At 41.6% G+C, this 23,428-nt stretch overlaps 1 protein-coding gene and 1 non-coding gene across 2 annotated transcripts in view; both read right to left on the minus strand.

Moving 5' to 3' along the window:
- DCX (doublecortin) overlaps window positions 1–23,428 on the minus strand; it is a 159,483-nt gene that overhangs the window by 93,821 nt on the left and 42,234 nt on the right. The gene's annotated exons all lie outside the window — the stretch shown is intronic.
- On the minus strand, window positions 9,663–9,853 carry LOC129535355 (U2 spliceosomal RNA). Its single transcript, XR_008681628.2, has one exon. It is a non-coding gene; the product is annotated as a U2 spliceosomal RNA (small nuclear RNA).

Consider the following 23,428-nt stretch of genomic DNA (forward strand, 5'->3'; position numbering starts at 1 on the left):
TCATCCAAGTCAAATGTATTGGCAAAGAACGCCAACTGGTTGCTGGGAAAGGATCAGTTGCCTGCAAATTTCTGATAAGCTAAATCATGCTAGAGTGTTCATAGCTTAATAGTGCATCCCGCCCAGCCTTGGAGGTAATGCCTAGAGAGGACCATAACTGAACCCTAAGAAATAAAGCTCTAATAGTAGACAATTCATACCCCTTAAAATCTGCTGAAAGATATTTGAGGGCTTTTGATGGCCCCCTGAAACACTCTCTTCATGTAACCCATCTTTAAAGTTCAGTTTCCACCTTCTTCTTGCCATTCATCTTCCCATTACACACAAATCACCATTTTTTAAACGAGCCAAATTGGCTCAAACTCCGCCAAAAGTCAAATGCATAAAGAAGTAAGGCTTATACCCATGCTAAATGAGTGCTTCTATGACAACCCTCAAGGAAGCCAGGAGACAAAATGCTTCTCTCAAGATATCCAGGAGGAATAAATAGCCAGTGAAAGTCCTGTATTCTCCCCCTCCTCACAAAAAGGCTTTTCTTTTCCCTTCTTCAAATCCATTCCACCTCCCACACAGAGAGGCAGGTCTAGTGGCAAGTTTAAGCAGGAATGCAAATTGAGGGATGTGTACAGGAAGACAGAAATAGACTGTATAAAATGGCAGCCCGTGTGATCGCCTGGAAGGAGCTCAACTCAAACCTTTCCACTGAGAGCAAAGCAGCTCCTGTTTACATTTGTCCCTTGCATGAGCTGCTGGGATCAGGAATCGGGCTTTCAAAGGTTTATAGCAACAGGGCACAGCCCCTTAGAGGGCTGAAGGCCCACTTCTCACTGTACCTCTGACCAAAGAAGTGGTAAGATTCACACTGACAGGGACAAGAACCTGAGCTGGGCTGAACCTGCATGATAAGATTTCCCAGTCCCAATAAAAATCAGACTTGCTGCAGCTTCTGCAAAGCAACCACAGATATGGGTGGGGAGACAAGCTGCAGTCACAGCAATATCATTTTCTTTGTGTGTACACAGATCAAGGGTCATTTAACGAATCCATAGTTGGAACAGAGAATTTAGATGAATTTCATTTTCCGGTCATTGAAGGTTAGCCTTTTTAAAAATTCACTTATATTTTGATTCCAATCTTGTTCAAGAAAAGGCTTCTTAAAAAAAAAAAGCCTGAACACCAGATTTTGGCTATTTGCCACTCTCTTATTAAGGTGGTGGTTTAGTCGCTAAGTCATATCCGACTCTTGCAATGCCATGGACCAGGTTCCCACTAGGCTCCTCTGTCCATAAGATTCTCCAGGCAAGCATACTGGAGTGGGTTGCCATTTCCTTCTATATGGGGTCTTTCCAACCCAGGAATCGAACCCAGGTCTCTTGCATTGCAGGCAGATTCTTTATCAACTGAGCTATGAGGGAAGACTTATTAAGGTAGAAGACTTTACAAAATTACTGTAACATCTTTAAGATCATTTCTTTGTCCCCTCTCAGTGTCTAGCCCAGGACTGGACACGTGGTAGATTCAGAAAAAATCTGTTGCTTTCAGTATTCTAATGAATCATCATTTTACTGTATTTGTGTGTATCTACATAGCTGATATTCTCTTTTTCACATATATACAGCTGAAGTGTATCTATTATTAACCTAATATCTGCAATTTCTTGAAACTGTTTTGTTTATTTTCTCTGTCACTAACAGTCACTGACCTAGGTCCTCATCTGAAACTCAAGGGCAGATGTGCATTTTTCTGGTCATTTTTGTGCTGAGGTTACACTTTAGCATCCAAATTCAGCTCAGAGGAGACAAACTAGAGCAAGAGGAGAACATGAAGCCAAGAGAAGGGGAAGGGAAGAGAGACAGGAAGAGCCATCTGAAACGCTTGCTGGGCCAAGGTTCAGAGAAAACTGCCTCCCTAGACTTGGCTGTCTTTCTAGGCCAGGCCTCTGTCAATAACACATTTATTGGCCATCCTGACTTCAGCCTCTGATTTGCCCAATTCAAATAGACCTTTTCCAAGAAACAGCTCTCCTAGTCATGGCCCCTGACCATTACAAACAATGCTGTTGAAAGGTCCGAGTGAAAAGGGCCATTTTCTCCAAATGAGTCACCACCACCTGGAAAGTTCTTGGAAAATGGAAGAGGAGCCAGAAGACTAAAGACGAGAAAATGTTGTCCTACTTTTTGAAAAGGGCAAGAAGTATATCTCAGAAAATACAAACCGATAATTAACTTGATGTTGGTACCCAGAAAAAAAAATATCTTAAAAGGGTTATTAGAATATTGTTTGTGAATACTCAAGAGAAATTATGATAGTAGACACAAACAAGGGTTGACACAAGCTATGCCCAGTTTACTTTTCTTTTGATAAAGTAGACATCTCAGGGTGTGGATGCAAAAACACATTTAAAAACATACTTGAATACTGACTATGCCTTGGGCAAAACTTTGCCTCCTGAGCTCATGGCTCATGCCTCACAACACTCTTGCACTGAGTTCCTACCCAACCTCACAGTCTTCCTCAGTAGATAGTCACCACAGTCCACCTGCTGACCCAGGCTCAGGTCCTGGGGATGCAAAGAATATATAAGACCAGAAGGAATTCATAAAATAGCAGAGGAAGTATGTTATTTAATACAATTCTATTGTATATAAATGGGGCCTGTCAACACTGCCTAAAGGATGAGGAATTCGGACATAGTAACATTTCATAGTGCTCAGTCCCTCAGTCGTGTCAACTCTTCATGACCCCATGGACTGTAGCCCATGAGGCTCCTCTGTCCATGGCAAGAATACTCTAAGTGGGTTGCCATTTCCTCCTCCAGGGGATCTTCCCCACCCAGGGATCGAACCCACATCTCCTGTGTCTCCTGCATTGTAGGCAAATTCTTTAGTGCTGAGCCACCTGGGAAGCCTTCACAGCTTCACAGAGGAGTTGGCAATTGAAATGGGTCTCAAGAGATGATTAGGAATTCTCCAGGTAAGAGAGGAGAAATGCCACAAAAATAAAATGTGAGTCTGAAGTTTTTGAAGTTAGGTCTTGGTTATGTATTTGTTGGTAAATTGAAGAACTGGGGGTTGAATATCAGTACAAGTTATAGTCTTATTTCAAGGGCCTTGCCAAAAGAGATTGATGTTGGATGACAGAATCAAGATTTAGAAAAAAAGTTTAAAGGCAGGACTGATGGGCCAAAACAAAGGATTTCTAACACTCCTTTGAGTTCTAGGAGAGCGTGTACTTAAGACACTTAATAAAGTTCCACATTTATATCTCCAAATTCAACAGTATAAGATGGAACAAAATGGATATTAACAGTGGCCCTAGGATTTTAGTTGATCTTAAGGTTAATATGAGTCATTAAAGTGGGGGATGGCTAATAGTGAGGAATAGTATGACATCATTAAAAGATCTCTGGAATGGAAGTTAAGAGACCTAAAGTTTAGTTCTATCAGTTTTGCTAAGTAACTCTGTGGCCTTAGTGAGTCATTTCTCTTCTCTAGTCCACATCATCTCTGAAGAAGTTGGACTCTATTCATGATTTTCAAATGTTCTTGAGACTCTCAGGATTCTCCTTGGGCTGGCTACTTGGGAAACAAGGAGGAAGTTGAAATGATAAAGGTTCTATAACCTCTCACCCTCCTTTCATTTCAACAAAGAGAAACTTCACAGTTAGCTGTTTTAAGGATTAGGGTTCTAGCTAAGACTTCATTTATAAAAGGATTCCATTGCAAAAAAAAAAAAATAAAGCCTTTAGCTTTAATGTTGCAATGTACAGCTTCTCTATGTTCTGCAAGAATCAGACAATATCTGAACTCTCTTCCAATCTGGACATTATGCTTTAAGAGGCACATTTACAAAATGGAGTGCAATTAAGGAAAGACGACTCAGGGTGGGAAAGGTATATATATTGAAAATAATTGAGTTGCTTATCTTGGAAAACTGAAGATGTAGAGAGTATGATAAACACACTCAAATATTTGAATGGTTATCCTATAGAAAAGGGAATTATCTTATTCTGTTTAGTTCTAAAAAACTGAACTGGAACTATTAGACAAAAAAATTTCAGAAGAGATTTTGATTTATAAGAAGCAACTTTTAAAGATGTAGCTTTACAAAGTAATGAGATTACAATAAGAGTAGAAAATGAGGAATAAATTTTTCAAAATAAGAGAAAAAAATTATCACTGTTTTCATACTGTATGATTGTCTACTCAGAAAATTAACTAAAAAACCATTTACTCCAAAACGATAGTTCAGCAAGGTGGCCACAAAGAAGATCAATTTATAAAAATAATAGCTTTCTGGACTCCAGGAATAGTCATTTATAAACAGTTATAATAAAAGCATTCCACTCACAAAAGCAAGCAAAATTATAAGATATCTTGATATCAGAGGATGAGATGGTTGGATGGTATCACCTACTTAGTAACAGAACAACAACAAAGAATAAATTTCAGAAATGCATTGGACTTATTACTTGGATTGAAAACTATAAAGTCTTTATAAAATAAAGTAAGAGATTTTCATTTAAAAATAGGTTTTAAACATTTCAAATCTCCCTAAATATATATATAAAATTCAAAGCAATGCAAATAAAAGTCTCAATAGAACATTTATGAAAATTGACAAACCAATTCTAAAGTTCATATAGAAGATAAAATGTACAAGGATAGCAAACAATATTGGTGGGGGCGAACTCCCAATAAGAGGGGACTTACAATATCAGATGTCAAAATAGACTATAGTATTTGAAATAGGGTAATACTAGGACAGGAATAGAGAAATTAGTCCATAAATGGAACTTATAGATGAATTGATAGTTAAGATGAAATTTCTTGTCAATAAAGAAACAAGTAATTATTTCATAAATTTGATTGAGACCTTGCCTATCTATTTGAAAAAAGGTAGACCCTTCCTCCCAGCTTACACTAAAAACATACAAAAAAAGATGAACATAAAAGAAAAAAAAATGTTTGAAGAAAATATAGAAGAATAATTTTTATCATCTTTGGGTAAAGAAGGCCTTCTTCAGCAAGACCCAAAACACAGTAGCCATAAAACAGAAACAATAATAAATTTGATTTTGCCAAAATTAAAATATTTTAATTTCATTTTCTACAAAAAAAGACATAAATAAATCCAAAATTCTATTTATGCTTTTGGGTTGCTTGAATCAGCCAGAAATGATAATGGACTAACATATTATGTGTGGTTATAAAAAGCAATGAGTTTCTTGATTGGGAGATGTTCAGAGTTTAAAAGATCACTTACAATAAGAAGAGATTTTATTTTGCATGGAAAATGAAACTGGGTGATGAGTAAAGTCTTTGGCCCTAAAAAGTTTCATGCTTCTAAGAGGGGAAATTGTCAGTATCTTTAAAACAGCTAGACTTCAAAAAAAATAAATAAAATAAAATAGCTAGACTTCAAATTCTTGCTTTCATTTATACACCTTTTGAAGTTTGGTTTTATTAATTTCAGCTAGGCTGTTAAACTGTTATTATAAACCCAATCTTCAGGTCTATTGGGAACTATCTCCTTATAAAATGTGAAACATAAACCAATCCCAAATACCCAGCTAAGGAAATAAACAAGTTATTTTCCATCAAAGGTTCATTTGTAGCTTCTTGTTTCCTCTATAACTGATTTCAAATCATTTGTACCTTTCCTTTACAGCAAAATTTACAGCTACAATACACAATGCTAATCCAGGGTTTACCCTTATCATAGCTGACTTGTTTTTGTTCTTCAGTGAATGATGGCAAACACAAGCATGAAAATGAAATTAGTGATAACCAAGCCAACTGCTTTATCTACGTCTTGAGTTTAAGGGATTAGCAATGGTCTCCTTGGAAATCTCTGGGTTTTATGAAAAAGAGGTATTCCAGTTAGTGGCAACCATGGAGCTGCTGTGGTAAAAACATTCATGATTTGAGCTTGCTCTTCATTTCTGTATCAGGATCCTGGGTCATATGGGAAAGGCTAGGGATTCAGTTAGAATCTTCTTTTTTTCTGTCGATGGGACAGAAATATAAGAAAGGCCTTGCAAGAATTCACAGTAATAGATAAAAGGTCAAGAAAAGGATTGTGGGAAAAGAGCAGGGTTTGAAGAGGTAAAATGGAATGGTTGAGAAGAGATGGAGAAACCATCACTACTTCAGTTCACAAGAATTCTCTAGAATCAAAGTTTGAGTCAAAGTTTGTTCTAAATACCATCTTTGTTCCATTTCCAGCACTGCATTACCTTTCATCCTTTTCTCCTTCTATGTCAGTTCTCTTTGAGAGACACTGAGTGATATTTTGGCAGATCTTAGGAGCAATTATGATACAAGAAATGTACTGGTATGTCCTTGTTTCAATTTTAACGTAAATATAGTTTCCTGGGGTATTCAGTCCCTACCCCCACTGGCCATCTCAGCTACACAACTTGCTGGCACAATTTTACCCTTAGGCTTCAAAGAGCAAGATAGGCTTGTGCCTGCTAATGAGCATTTGTTGTGGAGAAGACAGTGGCGTTGAGATCACAGGAAAATACTAGACTCTCAAAGGTGGGCTTCATTCTCGATCACTCACAACCTTCCTAGATGAAAGCACTATTGACAAGTTAGGGGATGACTGTGGCAACTGTGTGCGTACTTAGTCACATCAGTCGTGTCCGACTCTCTGCGACCCCTTGGACAACAGTATGCCAGGCTCCTATGTTCACAGGATTCTCCAGGCAAGTATACTGGAGTGGGTTGTCATTTCCTTCTCTAGTGATAAAGTATGAAGTGAGTGAAGTGAAGCTGCTCAGTCATGTCCAACTCTTTGCAACCCCATGGACTGTAGCCTACCAGGCTCCTCCATCCATGGCATTTTCCAGGCAAGAGTACTGGAGTGGGTTGCCATTTCCTTCTCCAGACTGTGGCAAGGGACAGCCTTATACAAAGGCAGACTCACAGGGTGAGATGTCTCCCTGGGATGAGAGTAGAGAGATGGTAAGATGCCCCACCTTTGAAAAATGCCTCTTCCCACGTGTGTGTGCATGCTTAGTCCTTCAGTCATGTTCGACTTTTTGCGACCCCATGGATTGTAGCCCACCAGGCTCCTTTGTCCATGGATTCCCAGGCAAGAATACTGGACTGGGTAGCTATTCCCTTCTCCAAGGGGTCTTCCTGACTCAGGGATCAAACCTGGGTCTCCCACATTGCAGGCGGATTCTTTACTGTCTGAGCCACCAGGGAAGCCCCTGCCTCTTCATATTCTCCTGCCCGAATACCTGGCTTTTCTTCATTTTAAAAACATCCGAATCACAACTTTTTGGCTTTTTAGGTCCAAAAATTATATTTAGCACCTATGTGGTAGATGTCATGCCAAGTGCTGGGGGTACACTGATGAACAAAAATAGACATGGTTTGGGCACTCACGCTACTTACATGCTGCTAGGGCAAACATATTGATCAAATGGCCACCCAAACAAATGGAAAATTACAACTGTGGTAAGGCTACCAAGGTGAGCTACATGACACCTATACAAAGGAAGACAATTTACACTACTTGTCTAGCTATCTACCTCCTTATCTGACTCCCCCACCCCCTGCCACTGACTTAGAAAAGAAGACCATCACCATAGTAGTTGATGGTAAGGAAGAACCTAACCTGCCTAAAACTCAGACAAAGGTGCAGAAGTCCTTCCCCTTCCCCTAATACCTCTTTGGAACTGGTGAGAACATCTGCTCCATCACAGATACAAGCCAACTGGGAGACTGATAAGGCAGAAGATGTCATGTACATGAGAGACAGAAGAATGGCAGTCAAGCAACATGTTGGTAGTGGTGATTTGAAATGGTTTGTATTCACAGTCCCCCGGCAAAGATCAGGACCCCAGTGGACACAGTAGGAGGGTGTATGGGATAGGGCAACCAAAAGAGCATAGAGGACCACTCAAGAGCCAGTTTTGGCTGAGACTCTGGAACCCCCATTTGGTGATCTTGAAATTCACTAGGACTAATCATTCATCTTCTCCGCCACAAGGGCCATAGCTTACAAGCACTCTAGTTTCAAATAATACCTAAGAGTCTTGAAGATGCTATACATCTAGTTTTATTCCTTAGTCAGTATATATCACATGTTATACTTTTCATACTTTTCCTTGCCACATCTCTTTCAGTTTATGCCTGAGGGTGGGCAGGAAACTCGCTGATACAACTACTTATCGGGAGTGTCACAATCACCCAACCCCATCTTTGGTTTTCTCATGTGGGCTAGACAACAGATGTTCTTAATGAAGATTAACTGAAATTTAATGGTCCTAATTGCCATTTGCACGGGCAGCAGATAACATTCAGTTCACACGCTGCCTTTCATGCTCCTTTATGCTTCATCACATATCAGATTTGTATTTGACTGGAGCGAATCTGACTGGCAGTACCTGCTGGCTATTCAGTGTCAAGATGCTGGCATAGCAAAGGCTCACAGTCCAGGGAAACACAGAACCGTGGTGGGAATGGGCCTTGCTAATTTGTTTCCTAATATAGCTATGCTCTTGAGTTCTCAGGAATGGCAAAAAGGGGTCATTTTGGTCTGGGTGGGATTCAGGATCTGTGTGAGGGAGGAAGGACAGACAAGACACTTGGTAGACTGATTTCTGTGTTTTAAACTATTGGAAAGGTCTTATAAAAGTGAGCAAGGGATGTGAACATCACTGAGGAGAATATATGACAGATTCAACAAATACATGAGGAAGATGGTCCATCTCAGCAATAACAAGGGAAATGCAAATTAAAACTAAAACAAAAGAATTACACTATTTCTCAACTATCAGATTGGCAAGCATGAAAAACAAACTTGGGTTTGCCAAAAGTTTCATTCAAGTTTAAACCCCCAAAATATCAAGTGTTAGTGAGGTTTTCAGGAAATTAAATTTGTCAGCTCTCTGGAAGGCAATTGGTCGTAACTGATAAAATTTTAAATGTGTGTTTTCCATAACCCAGTAATTTTTATACCCTTTTGGAAACCCTGGCAAGCATGTTCAAGGAGGCACATACAATGCAGCATTTGTCATAATAACCCCAGACTGGAAGCAAACGAAATGTTATTTAGTAGGGAAATTAAACTATAGAATACTATGAATCTGTAAAAACCAATGACACAGTAGATATATTTCCATAGTTATACACAATATATGTATAAAAGTATATATACATAAAGCTCTGAAAAGTTGTAGCCACAAAACTGGTTATCTCTGGGAAGGGGTCTGAGGTGGAAGAAGCCAGGTTTGTCAAAGACATCTTCACAGTCTTATCTGTAATACCACAATATTTTATAAGCACAATGTGTCCAGATATTATTTATGTAATTAAAAATCAATTTAAAATTTAAAGGCAACATAGTTATGTTAGAGAATTTCCAGGCCAGAGAAAAGAAAAAAATATGCATTATCCTGCCACCTAAACACTCCCCTATGATAACTATGATGTGTATCCTTCCAGTATCTTTTTTTTTTTTTTAAGGAGATATGGGAGGAGCTTGGACAACAGAGAAGAGATGGGTGTGAGGCATGAGAAATGAGGATGGAGCCTGATGAGACTGACCCTGATAGTTCAGACCTGAGTGTCAGGGCTTCAAAAATCCAGCTGCCTGCGAGTTTAGAACAGCACTTTCATTTGGACTGGCAGTTTTGTCCCCGGAGAGGATGCACCATTCCTGGAAGTATTGAAATACCAGGCTGATGCTTGGAGTGGGTGGAGCAAGCTCCTATTCCAACTCCCTGCTACAAAAATCCATTTAATATAGTGTCCTCAGATAGAGGATGTATCAGGTATTAAACTGATAAGAACAGATACTATGCTTGATCTTATTCAAAAGACTGAGAAGTGATCCAGTATCTTTTTAATATTTCATATAGTTGTGATCTAAAATGTGTATCTTGTGCCTCTAATACAGACATCTGAGTTGGATAATTTTCTGCTGTGTGGGGCTGTCTTGTGCATTGTAGGAAGTCTAGCAGCATCCTCAACCACTATCCACTAAATGATAGCAGCACTCCCAGAGTTGTGACAATCAAAAATATGTCTAGACATTATTAAATGGCCCCTAGCAAAATCGTCCCTGGGTTGAGAACCATTGATTGAATACACCATTAGCATAATGTTATGAAATGAATCTTCACAACCTATCCTACATTTCCAAACTTAAAACCAGTGAATTGTCTCTATTCTGTTCTCAGATCCCTGGCCTGTGAATTTCAACCCTGGCCTTTAGAACTTGACCTTGCTCTCTGACTGCTCCTTTTCTAGGTAAGTTGACTTGGGACTCCTTAACCCAGAACTGTACTCTGACTTATCACCACTAAAGCAATTAGACAGTAAAAGTCAAGTCTCTTCCCCTGACATCTGTGGACTAATGTTCAGCTCATGGGACGGGGAACAGGGATAGCAATCAGGAAACCCAATAAGACTGTAGAAAGTAATCATTCCAGAGACACAGCTGTGGGTCAAAACCACTGGGCTAAGGGCCAAGGCTGAGAAGAGGAAGCCAACTAGATCTCACCCCAGAATCGACTCACAGAACAATCAGAAGCATGGTTCCCTGGCTAACAATGCTTGACTCTTCCTGTCTGTTTTATTTAGATATTTTCCAGGCCCCCAGGGCATAATCAATTCAGAGGCCATGGAAGGGATGGCATCTGTGCTTATATTCCAAATCGATAAGAAGAGGTTAATGTCAGAAGTCAGGCTTACTCTTTAAAGACACATTTACTAAGCACCATGTATCAAACATTGCTAGTTGTAGAGGATGCCAAAATGACACTGAATTGCTTTTGTCTAAAATCTGTTTGCCACGTGATCGCCAGAGAAAAACATCTCTCAGGAATCAAAATGTAAAACTAGTGAGAGTTCCCTTCAGTTTGAGCCCTTAATTAGACCACGTATCACCAATATTTCACTTTGCCTCTTACAAGGGCCTGGGGAGTGAAAATTGCATTATGAGGTTCTGTGGCTCCGAGACCCCAATTCAAAGAGAGGACTGAGTTCATTTCCAGAGCATAGGGAGGGTGGTATCAGATTTCATCCTGTTAGCTCACAACATGGAAATTGGAATTTCCTGCTCCCTACACTCCAAAAGTGCTCGTGTGGCCCAGGTTTCTGCAGCTCTGCGCAAAGTTGGAGGAACCTCCTCTTGCGTCCCTGTCTGTCTGGCCCCTCACTCTGGTGCCCCAAGGGAGTGCAGACAGGTTGAGCACTTTATTTCCTCAGGGGCTGGATCACTTCCCTGTCTGCCCATCTGGCCTTTTCCTGACAAGATGTTCCCTGACAATTTGAGATCTGCAGGCACAAAGAAAACAGAGCCAAGTGAGACTGACCCTGGTGTGAAATCTGGAGAGATGATAAAATATCCTCATAGCAGGAAAGGGAACGTGGCAGGATATGCCTTGTAAATAACCCACTGTCTTCTACAAAGCGAGATGAGTTCAATCAGAGGAGTTTCCACAATGCTTTCTTGAAATTTGGGGTTTTATTGTACCCAGGGTCAGTTGCAGGCCAAATGCTGGACTACCTCCAGTTGGAGTCCAATAGAGATAATTCTTTGCTGTGAAATACATATTTAATAACTCTACTGAATGCCTATTTCCTTTGTTTTCTTGTAGTCTGTCCTTTGTCCTAGGTTCCTCTTGCACTAACGGGGCCTGAGGGAGTCACAAATAACAATGCGCCGTGTAGTAGATTACTCAGTGCTGCTGGCAGCGGGTTCACGATACTGGGTCCCAGTAATAGCCTCTTCTCAATTCATATTTCCAAGTCCAAGAATTACTGGTCACAGTAATCAGGGGAAGCTTAGAGCAAAACTGAGAAAAAGACCAATTTGTTTTGTTAGCCCCCAAACTCCTAGTTGTCATTCCCTTCCTAGGACAGCCATTCTTTTCCTGAGTTGAACAAGCCATCCTGTTCTACTCCTAAGACCCTTTATTTATAGCAAGATGTAAACATAATCTTGCTAAATAGCTAAATACGGTATTTTTCCTTCCAAGGCATTTCCAAGACATAAGGTGGAGGGTGAGAGAGCTCTTTATTACGTTCAAAACCATACTATTGATACTTGCGTGTTCAACTTGCATGAGCTCAGCTGTAGGAATAGGGGATCTAGGTCCCACACCCTGCCATTTCTGTTTTCTCAAACACATTTATTGAAGTGACCCTGCCATTTATGCTTCATCTGTGACGTGCCAAACTATTAAAATTACAGTGGGTTCATGGAAAGCCACATGTGGAGAGACAGGGGTTCTCCCTCTGTGGTTTTGGAATCTTCAGCCACCAGGCTATATGAGATAAGTGTGGTTTTAACATTGCCTCTTCCAAAACCATAGTCTCCATTTCAATGAAAAAAAATATCCATTTTTCTCAGGCCTCAGGTCCTGCAGCTCTCTGTGGAAAACAACAATGGTCCAATTGGCTGATTGAATTTAAAGACCTTCCAGAACCACAGGGTAGTGCCAAACCCTATGCTTTATTAATTATGCCATGATTATTTTATCTTAGGGGACCTGAATCTTTTTGTTCACTACATTTGAATATTTCCTGGCTCCTATCAATCTAATGTTGGAACACGTTGGTAACAGTTGGGGTTACTGGCAACTGGATTCAAGAGACTAGATATGAGTTTATGCAGAATTGAAAATTGAAGAATCCTGATTACTACCCTGTACCTCTTGTTTCCATGTTTCCATCCCTGTGGATGGACCCATCTTTTCTCCCTTACATGAGGTTCTCCAAGTTTCCCCTGAAAGTGAAAAGTGAAGTCACTCAGTCATGTCCGACTCTTTGCGACTCCATAGACTGTAGCCCACCAGGCTCCTCCATCTGTCCATGGGATTTTCCAGGCAAGAGTACTGGAGTGGGTTGCCATTTCCTTATCCAGGGGGATCTTCCCGACCCAGGGATCAAACCTGGGTCTCCCACATTGTAGGCAGACCCTTCTACCGTCTAAGCCACCAGGGAAGTCCACTAAGGTTCCCCTAGTTATCTCTTAATCTGTATCTCCTAATTTAATTCATATATTTATGTATTTTTATAACAGTTTTATTGAGAGAGAATTCACATGCTATACAATTACCCATCTAAAGTATACAATTCAGTGGGTTTAACATAGTCACAAAGCTGTGCAACCATGACCACAATCAATTTTAGGACACTTCCATCACTCCAAAAAGAAACCTTAGGGATTTCCCTGGTGGTTCAGTGGCTAAGACTCTACACTCCTAATGAAGGGGGCCCAGGTTCAATCCCTAGTCAGGGAACTAGATCCTACATGCTGCAACTAAGAGTTTGCATGCCACAAAGAAGATTGAAGATCCTGCATGCCACAACTAATACCCAGTGCAGCCAGATAAATAAATAGATAAAAATATTTAAAACCAAACAAAAGAAACCTTGTACCTATTAGCAGTCACTCTCAAAATCCCTCCAACTTCCCCAGCCCTAGGCAACCAATCTATTCTTTCTGTATACTAGTTCCATATATTTTAACAAGAACTTTTAGAAAACCTGTATTATCCAAGGGAATGACTCCCAAAGGGGTACTTTCTGGTGTGTGGCAGGTCCACAAAAGGAAGCGTGTGGCACAGTAGTGGCCCTATGGCTGGCACATGTCAAATTGCACACATTTCCAAGAGTCAAAGGTAGTGGGAAGAGGTACCTTGACAGCTCAAGCCAACACAGCTGGAGGATCCCCCTGTTTGGCCCAGTTTCTTCTCATAGGTCCTGGGTCTTCAATCCTTTACCACAAAGCTTCCTTTCTGACAAAGGAACAGTAAAGTGCCCCCCAAACGCCCACCCTGCTCTAAAGATTTATAACAAGAAACATTTTAAGTGATCCTGCTGCCATCCAAGGGGTAAGAAGTATATTTTGGGAAGATACATTCAGTTTAATGGTACTCATTCACATAAAAAGATGCCAAAAGGCATTCCTTTCTGACCTTGAAAGAGGTTCATGACAGCGTTCTGCCCCAGTAGATACTTTCCTCTGTTTTTCTAATAGCTATCTATAGAGCTATGTATAACTTGTCAGTTGGTTCAACAAACACATTTTGGGCATCTACTTTGAGCTTGACACTGTGCTGGGTGCCAGGCAAATGAAAATGAACAAAACAAACCATTTTTACAAACCCAGCCTGGGTGTGCCTGCCTCTTATGGAAAATTCTATCTCTTCTCCAAAAGGTACCCCAGAGCAAAATGTATCTTTTTGGCTATGCTTAGTTCCTGAAAGTATCAACCAAATTAATCTTTGGTTTAAGACTTTGATGGCCCTGCTAAATGGCAAGAAACACGTTAATTTATTTTCAGCCATTACTCCTTAGTCATTTCTCAGAATAACCAAACCCTCCCTGAGCAGAGCCTTGAGGGTATGGAACTCTATCTCAATGGCATTTGGTGGAGGGAGAAAGAGGGAAGTTACAGGTCCTTGCTACTCAATGTGTGGTCCATGGAACAGCAGTAAGAGCATCACCTTAAGGCTTTTCAGAAGCGCAGAAGCTCAGACCTCACCTCAGACTTCCTGAATCAGAAGCTGCACTTACACAAGATTCCTATTTGACTCGTAGGCACTTCTGAGAAGCACGGGTCTACAGCAGAGTTTTTCAGCCTTAGCACTACTAACATTTGGGACAGATAATTCTTTCTTGCAGGGGGTGGGGGAACTGTCCTATGCATTAGAGTGTTTATTAGTATCCCTACACCTACTGGATGCCAGTAGCACCCCTCCCACCACGTTGGAACAAACAAAACTATCTCCAGACATTGCTAAATATCCCATTGTGGGCTGGTGGGGGGTAGAATAGATCACCTCAGATTGAAAACCACTGGTCTATAGCATACTTTATTAATTTTCAGTCATTCAAGTATAATCTTCAGAATTTTTCCCATCTCCACATACACTTTTTTTTTTCACATACACTTTTTAAAAAACTGACCATTTTTCTGTCCATAGAAATTAGTCTCATCCTAAATAGTAATAGTGATGAAATAATAGGACAGATGTGCCATTTTTTTTCTAGTACATCTAAAGCCAAATATAAGTATTAGAATTTGAAATGCTTATCTAGGAAACCCATAAATATATCATGCATCATGGGTGGAGTGTCTACCAACTTTTAAAAAACCCTGGCCCTGTGTATAGTTGTGGATTAGGGCAGGTCCAAGGCATTGGGAGAATTTGGGTTGCCAGGAATGTTAACAGGACGCATAGTGCTTAGAAGTGGAGAGAAGCCATTCAAAGCAAATGTATTTCTCTACTCAACTTTGTTTCTGGCCAGGCCAAAAAGTAGGTTTAGATATTAGAACATTACTCCAGGAGTAGCTGTTTTGACTTGATCTAGCATATGGCTAATTTCATTTCCCTCCAAACTACTGGTGACTACACTGGTTCACCAAATGGTTCCACTATAGTCTGACACAAATTTCACACAATGCTTCTTTGGCCATATGTCAATCTAATTAAAGAGTCTTTGCTTCTCCTGGCAGAACTGCCTATTCAGGGGAGATAATAATCCCATCTCTGAGTTACATCAATGATAAAATGACCTAGTTCACTGTTTCTCGGCTGAATCAGCAGCCTGTGACCCCTGGCACATTGATTGCAGAAGGAAATATTTTTATATGACTTTAACGTATGGGTCATTTACAACATGAGTTCCTTCCCACATAAAAGCCATTATAGATCCATGAAACTTGAACAGAGGGAAGGGAGAGGGGGGAGTTGACAGAAAGGGAAAGAAAGGGGAGGTGAGAGACACAGAGAGAGAGAGAGAGAGAGAAATTCTATGTAGGGTTGGCAGCAAATATATGCTCAGTGCACTTACGAAAGCGCACAGGCTGAAACTCTGGGATCCTGGGGTTTCTGCTTCTCTAGAAGAGACCTAAATGATGCTTGTTGATAACACAATCCCCCACCAGCTCCTTAAAAACAAGAGGTGGCAAGACAAGAGCTAAAATCCAGGCAACTTTGGGCTCACTTTTCTATGATCCCACAACCTGTGTTCAGCTCTAAGTGTCTGGTCTACCACTTCGCCAGAAGTTGAGTGTCTTCCTCTCCAGCAGCTGCAAAGTAGAGGCCTTGTTGCTGTTCAGTTGCTCAGTTATGTCTGACTCTTTATGACCCCATGGACTGCAGCTTGCCAGGCTCCTCTGTCCATCCCCAACTACCAGAGCTTGCTCAAACTCATGTCCATCGAGTCGATGACACCATCCAACCATCTCATCCTCTGTCGTCCCCTTCTCCTTCTGCCCTCAGTCTTTCCCAGCATCAGGGTCTTTTACAGTGAGTCAGCTCTTTGCATCAGGGCAGAACCTGGGGCAACAATCTAGTGGATGGGAGTGGGTGGGAGAGGAAGGTGGCTTCTACCTATAATTTACCTGGTGCTCTGCATTACAGTTCTTCCCAGTGCTGCTTTCAGTTAGAGGAAATGTTTGAAGTTAGGGGTAGAGGGTACAGAGTGGAGATAATACAAGAGAGAAGGAGGGATGTGCTATCACTGACTGACCTTATCAGGACGCTTTCAGTTTTGAACCCAGGGACACTTATTGTGAGTTGGCTTTGAGAGTCCAGAGCACATTGTGTTTGTTTTAAAGGCCCTTGAGATTCACCTGGAGAGTTTTTTAAAAAACCTATACCTGGGCTCCCTACTCCAGACTAACTTACTTCTGAAATTCTGAGGGGATCCTATCCATGAGCATTTTTAAAAAGCTCCCCAAGTGATTCTAATTTATTTTTACAACATTTTATTATGAACATATTCAAACACATAATAGTCTGTGTCTCCTAGATCCTATAATTAGCATTTGCTAAATTGTTTTAAGGTATACCTGTCCTTCTATCAACCCATCTTATTTCTGGATATGTTTCAAAATATGCTGTAGACACTTCACCCTTAAATACTTCTGTAAGCATATAATTAATGAGTTCAATATTTGTTTCATTCAGTGAAATGTACAAATTGTAAATATACCATTTGATGAGTTTTGACAAATGCATGTACCTGTATAGTACAAACTTTCATCAAGATATAAAAAAAAAAATCACGAATCTTCCCAGTGAACACTCACCCCCACACCTGAGGGGCCATCAGTGTTCTGTTCTGATTTTCTCCAGAGGATTTCAATTTGTAGCTGAGGTGGAGAACCCCTTAAGGAGAGACTTAAATTCCAGCTCCCCAGCCCTTTGTAATTGCGTCAGTCGAGCTTATTAGCTAATAGCACTGGAGTCAGCTAGCTTGAGGGCAAGTCCAGCTCAGCCAATTGCTATTTGTGAGATTTTAGGCAAGTTAACCTGTATGAACCCCTGTTTCCTCACCTATAAAATAGGGATCATAATAGTAGCTATCACACCAGGTTGAATGGAAGACCTAAGTGAGATAACATAAATAAATTAGCAATAAAGTTAATGTTAATTAAGTTAACATGCTTACAATTGGCTAGGCACTGAGCTAATTGCATGGATTATCTCATCTAATCCCCCCTACTGTTAGGATCCCCATGACAGATAGGAAAAGAGGCTTATAATGGGGAAGTGCCTTGCCCAGAATCACACAGCTAATACTTGGAAGAGCCAGAGTATAATCCAAAGTGCTTTGATGTTAAGGATCGGACTCCCATACTGTTGCCTAGTGCGCTTTTGCCTCTATGCCTGACGCACAGAGTAAGAGCTCAAAAGGGTTGTGTATTGTATCGCACACTGTATCATATAGATTTCCCAGTTATTTATATTGTGTTCACTTACAGAGTCCAAACGAAGGAATGGAACCTTTGATGCAAGCACAGAAAAAGCTTAAATATCTCAGCAGCCCAACGTTGCTGGTCCACACCTTGGCATGATCATCTGTATCTATTGTGTTCCTAATAATGTCCTTTCCGTGGTGACTCTGAGAATCATCAGCAATAAGACCGGCCACGGTACTGAACAACACACAAAGGTCCTTGTGAAAACGTCCCTCTGGAAGAAAGAACCAGGGGAAGAGCTTTTTCCCATTAACACATTCAGCGCCCTGGCGCTTGGTTCTGCAGCTGTCTGAGTGCTGCAGCCACTCAGACAAAGAGCTTGCTGGAATATCAGTGACATCATCCGCTTCAGCTCTGACAGACTTGCCAGGAGCTGCGTGATTAACATCTCCACGGTACCAGAGAACAGGCAGGGCTCACTCAGGCTACACTATGCGACCCTTCCTCCTAATGAGAATCCCATTAAATTGGACAATTATCCACACCCTATTCAAGGTGGCTTTTTATGTGCAACCAGAACCCATTTTCTTCCAAAGTAAGGTAGCATTGCACAGAGCCATCTTACTCCTCAGTCTTCCTTATTGGGCCACTCCTTTCTAACAGGCTGGATGATACTGGTTGGTTGGCAAAGGGAAGAGAGTGGCATGCTCTGGGCAGGGAGCAGATGGGTGTCTAGTAGTAAACTCTTTAACCGAGCCTTAAGAGGAAGCACAGCGACAGCTGAAAACAGAACAGTACTTCTTTTATCACCATCAGAAATCCTATGCTGCTGCTGCTGCTAAGTCATTTCAGTCGTGTCCGACTCTGTGTGACCCCATAGATGGAAGCCCACCAGGCTCCCCCGTCCCTGGGATTCTCCAGGCAAGAACACTGGAGTGGGTTGCCATTTCCTTCTCCAATGTGTGAAAGTGAAAAGTGAAAGTGACGTCGCTCAGTCGTGTCTGACCCTTAGCGACCCCACGGACTGCAGCCCACCAGGCTCCTCCATCCATGGGATTTTCCAGGCAAGAGTACTGGAGTGGCTTGCCATTGCCTTCTTCGAGAAATCCTGTGAATGGCTATTAAATTTATTGCAAAGCTTTGGAAGCTCTGTTCAGCAGGCAGGCAGCAACGGGAGTGGGAACAAGATGAGAAGGGGTGCTAAGACTTCAGGCCCAGTGCTCTTTTGGAATCTCAGATTGCCAGGCTTCTTTTAATCATGTGACAGCTATGAGGGACCCTTCCACCAGGGAAGGGAAATAGCTGGCAACTTAGCTAAACAAGTGCCTGGGGTTATGATGAAGTCAGCAATTAAGAGGTTCTTTCCAATAGAGGAAAGCTGATAACAATGCAATGAAGTGAGGTTCTCTGTTAGGAAGGTCAGTGTTCCATTATCGCAACACCCACGGAGTTAATGTCCCCAGAGAATCATTACTGTGTATTTGATACAAGTTATTGAACTTGTGGCCAAAACACACCAAGGCTGATCTTTCTAGCCAGTATTCTATTATCCTTCTAGTCCCACAGCGGCTGAGCATTTCATTTAAGTATAGTGCTGTAGGAACACAGGGACCAAGTTCAAGACACCAGAAATACCTTCCCTGTCCTAATTCCATGTGCTGCATGCTCAGTCACTCAGTCGTGTCCAACTCTTTGTGACCCCAAAGACTGCAGCCTGCCAGGCTCCTCTGTCCATGGGATTTTCCAGGCAAGAATACTGGAGTGGGTTGCCATTTCCTTCTCAAGGGGATCTCTCTGACCTAGGAATTGAACCCATGTCTCCTGTGTCTCCTGCATTGGTAGGCGGATTCTTTACCACTGAACCATCTGGAAAGCCCTCCTGATTCCACAGAAGAGGAAAAAATATTTGTGTGAATTCTGATGAACAGAACTGACTCAGTCCTTTAGGAAATGTTGTCTGTTTGGATACTCTGACCTTCAATCCAAGGAGTCACGTATCTTAGGGAGTGCTCTAGTCCTCTTTCAAGGTTACTAGTACACAACAATGTTGTGTGCTGAGCCAAGAAATAGGAAAAACTAGTTGTATTTACTCTTGTTTCTAGGAAAAATTGTGGTTTCTGGGACAAATATCTCAGACTTGCTAAGAGCTAACATTAGGTAGCATCAACTCCTGGCTGAAAATAGAGTCCAAACTAACATGCATGGCCCAATTGAATCCAGGACCCTCAGAAGTAAAACAAATTTTAAAAATCAATAATAATATTAATAGATGCCAGTTTTGAGTGCCTACTATGCACCATGGACTCTATGAAAGCTATGTTATCACAAGAGACTTCTGAAGTAGGAATAGTGTCTGGGATATTGTAATTATTCAATAAATACTACCTAGTATCATTGTCGGAGAAGGCAATGGCAAGCCACTCCAGTACTCTTGCCTAGAAAATCGCATGGACAGAGGAGCCTGGTGGGCTGCAGTCCATGGGGTTGCTACTAGTTGGACACGACTGAGCAACTTCACTTTCACTTTTCACTTTCACACATTGGAGAAGGAAATGGCAACCCACTCCAGTGTTCTTGCCTGGTGAATCCCAGGGATGGCGGAGCCTGGTTGGCTGCCGTCTACGGGGTCGCACAGAGTCGGACACGAATGAAGCGACTTAGCAGCAGCAGCAGCAGCAGCAGCAGCAGTATCATTGTATCCATTTTACAGATGATAAGACTAAGGCTCAAAGAGGCTTAGTAACTTTCTTAGGGTGACAATCTATAATTGACTGTGACACTTTAAAGAGATTTGGAATTGGATATATCATTCCTTATTCTCTCCTAAACAAACCCAGGCTCATTAGAGTAACAGCCATGGGCTTCTTGCATCTGTCCTTTTCCAACTTTGATCCCTGATTTTAGAGTCCATAAAATTGCATTGAAATTTGAGAGTAGATGCCTATGTGGGATATATCACCACTATGGACACAAAGGAGTTCTCTCTCAAAGTTATTAAAGTAAAGCCTATGCCATAATGAGAACCCCAACGGAGGCAAAGAAACCAAGGCTCATTGGGCAGGCCTGGAAAGAGGGTTAGGCTAATCCCCTCTACAGTCATTATGTGATTCCCACTATCCACCCACTCAAGCATACCCCAGAGTAGATTTAAGAAGCTTTCTGTGAATAGCCTATGCAGCACTAAGGCAGCATCCTTGAGTTTCCTTACCCTTCAAGTTGATTGAAGTTTCAAATGATTTGTGAGTCCTTCTCTTGATTGCTAACTTCATATCTTAGGGTCCCCCCACTCATTTATGTTTACAGTGCAGCACCTGGAAAATAATCTGTTGCTCTTAAGTAAACACAAACTACACAGAGTTCTCTCTATCAGAATAAAATACAGTTACCCAAGCTAGGAACACCTTTCTCAGCTACTCACTGGAAAAGCACCAGGGAAAGGCACTGGCCTATACAACAATATAACTGCCTTGGTCATCTTGACTAAGTGGCATGATGTGATTACCAAATTCATTAGGTTGTCTCCAGTGGGAAATGAAACAAAGGACAGACTACTACAACAATCCAATTTCCCCTACTTTGCCTACACTTGCCACAAAGATTTCCAAAGTTAGGATTGACAACAATATTCAGCACCATGGACAACACCACTGGATGTTAACTGTGAGAAACAGGGTACGGGCCACATTTTAGCTCCCTGAGTTTCTCCTCTTTATCCTGCTTGCCTCCCTTAGCAATCAGGTATTTATAAAGATAGTGGAATGGGTTTGATATTGTTCTATAGGAAGAACCAGGAATGAAACAGGGGAGGGCTTTAGAAAACAGAGTTTTAAGGAAAAATCAGAATTGAAGGTAGCCGTGGCTCAAAGAACCAAGTGGATGGAAATGTGTTCTTAGCTAGTTATTCCTGCATTATCAACACTACCACAGACAGAGCCTTTAATCTAGTGATGAGAAGCATGCAAACAGCAGTTGGTAGCCTTGCTGACCCTTCCAGAAACCTTCACCTCGACACTGGTCTTTTGGCAAAATGGTCCTTAGAAGTCCCTGCCTAAGAAGGAAAGGGAATGTATGAAAAGAAGAGAGGCTATAGAGATTTCAATCCTGGGTGTTCATTGGAAGGATTGATGCTAAAGCTGAAACTGCAATACTTTGGCCACCTCATGTGATGAGTTGACTCACTGGAAAAGACTCTGATGCTGGGAAGGATTGGGGGCTGGAGGAGAAGGGGACGACAGAGAACGAGATGGCTGGATGGCATCACCGACTTGATGGACATGAGTTTGAGTGAACTCCAGGAGTTGGTGATGGACAGGGAGGCCTGGCGTGCTGTGATTCATGGGGTCGCAAAGAGTCAGACACGACTGAGCGACTGAACTGAACTGAACTGAACTGATAGAGATTTCTGTACTACGAAATACAGCCCAGACAAACTAATTTGGAATAAACCCCTATGGAGGGTGGGAATGAGGAGAACATGCCATTTCAAATAACCAGGTGACCACTGGGTCTTGCCAAACAGTAAACTAAACCAATGAAAGTGAGAGCTGAAAGGACCCTTATACATTCTCTAGCTCACTGGTTCTCAAATGTGAGCTTGCATCAGAATCACCCAGAGGGCTTGTTAAACCAGATTGAGGGCCCCACCCCTAGAGTTTCTGATTCAGAAGGTATGTAATCTGGTAATCTGCACTTCTACAAATTCCCAAGTGGTGCTGATGCTGCTGATGGAGGAGGAGCACCATGAAAACCATGTTCTAGTCCAACCTCTTTCAGAGCATAGGAAAGGCAACAGAAGCCCTAAAAGAGCAGTGACTTGTTCAAGGTCACACCACTGGTTACAGTCGTACATCCTGGGCCTCCTGATTATCAATCATGTGTTTTTATTTCAGAGCATGACAATCATATTTAGTCCCTATAGTAGCATCTAAGGGAAAACTATAAAGGAAGGTGTTCACAAGAGAAATGGATTCAGCCTTTTCTTTGCCTCAGTTTCCAGCATACTTGTCAAAGCAGTGCCAAGCCAGGTGTGAGGCTTGACCCTCCACAACACCATCAGAATGGCTCTTTCTACTTTGATTACTCTTTTGGTATCAATCCCATGCAAAATTCACACCAAATTGATTGCATACTAGGTAGGATTCCAGATTTAGCAAATAAAAAGACAGTTACATTTGAGTTTTTTAATGTTTATCTTTAACTCAGATTGTAACTGGGTGTTCTGTATTTAATCTGGCAACCTGAATCCTAAAATATGAAACTGTCGGGCAGTTTGAAAAAGGGAGTTACCTTCTCAGCTCCTGGTTCAACTATGTCCTCCCCAACCCAGACGCTAAGAGGCTAAGAAACACCTGACCCCTCCACCTCCTGCCTCCACCTGCTGCCTGCCAAGCTTGTTGGGGCTCTATTGAGGCACAGTAGAAAGGCTGTGATTTGGTGAACAGCAAAAAAAAGAAAAAAGCAGCAGCAGCTGAACTGGTATCCTCCAGCATTTTTCATTTCTATGAAAAGTTTGATTCTGGTTTCATGCCCTGTGATTAACCAAAACAAGAGGAAGACAAATAAAAATTCTGTACAGCTGTTTCACACTGACAGACCTGACCTTCCCAGCTGAGGGTTCTTTGTGCTGGGAAACTGTTACCTAGCAACCATGCCTTGCAGCTGCCAGACTCCAAACACTGAAAGCATGACTTACAGAAAAGAAGCAAGGAGAAGAAGGGTGGGGTGGGGCCGGCTTCAATCTGAG

The sequence above is a fragment of the Moschus berezovskii genome, chromosome X, assembly GCF_049115385.1.
Source record: "Moschus berezovskii isolate FMDL1 chromosome X, NW_MosBer_1.0, whole genome shotgun sequence".
Taxonomy (NCBI): Eukaryota; Metazoa; Chordata; class Mammalia; order Artiodactyla; family Moschidae; genus Moschus; species Moschus berezovskii.